A 1,971-nucleotide genomic window follows, 5' to 3' on the forward strand; every position below is an offset into this window, starting at 1 on the left:
ATATATATATATTCATTTATTTTTTCTCCATTTGTCTCTTATGCTCTAACCAATGTAATGACATAAAATAAATAAAATTCAGCTTTTTTTTCTGGTTCTCAGGAGGATATTATTAGTTCTTTAATAATGGAAGCGAAAAAAAAAAACATTATAGTAAGGTTTTACTATATTTGATATTTCATATTAATATTTGCTGTGCATACTCTTTTATTGTTTTACAAGGTTAACCTTATAGAGCAAATTACCTCAATAAAACAGAAAACAAAAAGCATATAGTTTATTATTATTATTATTATTAAAGTTGCGTATAGCTACAAAAAGAAAAACACAATAACATGATCTGCTACACTGACTGATAAAATGAATTTCAAAAGACCAACAATACTTGAAACAAGACTGCAGTGTTCTGTAAAAAGGCAAAAACACGAGAGAGTTATCTGAGCTTTGTTTGACCGATAACATCAATCAAAGTTAATGATTCAGAGTTCCCAAAGATCATAATCCTGTGCTCTGTTTATGCTGCTCTGGCTGAACTATATTATTATCAGAGACTTTCACATTTCAGACATTTCACTTCTACATTTTATTTATTTATTTATTTATTTATTTATTTTGGCATAATTTGCTACACAGGTGGTTTGAATCAATAATTATTTACATGAAAAATAAAACTTGCAGGATCACTAAAGAACAGAACTGTGAATAAAATAAAACATGATATAGCCTAAGAAAAAACAAACAAACAAACATACAAATAAATATATCAATAAATAAATACGTAAATCAATAAATAGTCAGGGCAGGGATAGAAACATACGTGTATATGTCTAGTTTGATATAAAAAAAATAGTATATTAAATTATTTTCATTTGATTTTTATTTAATCAAAATTCAACGATAATTTTCCTTACATTTTTATTTCAATAAACATTAAGTATGCATTTAATCTGAAATATATGTTTAACTAATTTATTAAGTATACGATATGTAACGATATAGCGTAAATATTTATATATAGATTCCAGAGACACTACGCGACAATATTAACACGTATGTATTTATAAGAAAATTTATATATTTACAAGACTTTTATTTTCCGTCGGAAGCGGCGTGTCGTCACATCCGGGCACCGGTTGTTGACAGAGCGCTGATTCTTTCTGCTGCGGTGCGAACCGATCGAGATTACACTGGTGAGAAATTACTCTTATTGTTTTTAATTAAATGTCCTCGTGATGAGAAATGAATTTACTGTGTCTTAGATGAACACGTGCTCTCTGTGCTGTGTTTGTTTCGATATGTAGTAAATAAGAGCTGCTCTTCAGAACAGACACACATCGAATAAACAGAATCCGGTTTAACTGAGCTGCTGTTACAGATGAAGGTGTTTACAAAGAGGATCCCGATATACAGCAGACAATACTGTCAACAGACAGAACACAAACACCGCGGTTTAGACACGAAGTGTTAAATATAAACCAGACGAATCAGAACTATGTGTACAATCCCCTCGGAATATATTAATATAATAAACCTCGGAATATGTTACTATCATAAACCTCGGAATATGTTACTATCATAAACCTCGGAATATGTTACTATCATAAGCCTCGGAATATGTTACTATCATAAGCCTCGGAATATGTTACTATCATAAGCCTCGGAATATGTTACTATCATAAGCCTCGGAATATGTTACTATCATAAGCCTCGGAATATGTTACTATCATAAACCTCGGAATATGTTTACTATCATAAACCTCGGAATATGTTACTATCATAAACCTCGGAATATGTTACTATCATAAACCTCGCAATATGTTACTATCATAAACCTCGGAATATGTTACTATCATAAAATATTCTATCATAAACCTCAGAATATGTTACTATCATAAACCTCGGAATATGTTACTATCATAAACCTCGGAATATGTTACTATCATAAACCTCGGAATATGTTACTATCATAAA

General features: G+C 30.2%; 1 protein-coding gene across 1 annotated transcript in view; it reads left to right on the top strand.

Moving 5' to 3' along the window:
- The first annotated feature begins 1,063 nt into the window (after positions 1-1,063).
- The window catches only part of ubl7b (ubiquitin-like 7b (bone marrow stromal cell-derived)), a 15,601-nt gene continuing 14,693 nt past the window's right edge, over positions 1,064-1,971 (top strand). The window contains exon 1 of the mRNA XM_042774776.1: positions 1,064-1,190. The gene's annotated coding sequence lies outside the window, so the exon portion shown is untranslated. The remainder of the gene's footprint in view (positions 1,191-1,971) is intronic.

Source organism: Cyprinus carpio, chromosome A18 (genome assembly GCF_018340385.1).
Source record: "Cyprinus carpio isolate SPL01 chromosome A18, ASM1834038v1, whole genome shotgun sequence".
Classification (NCBI taxonomy): domain Eukaryota; kingdom Metazoa; phylum Chordata; class Actinopteri; order Cypriniformes; family Cyprinidae; genus Cyprinus; species Cyprinus carpio.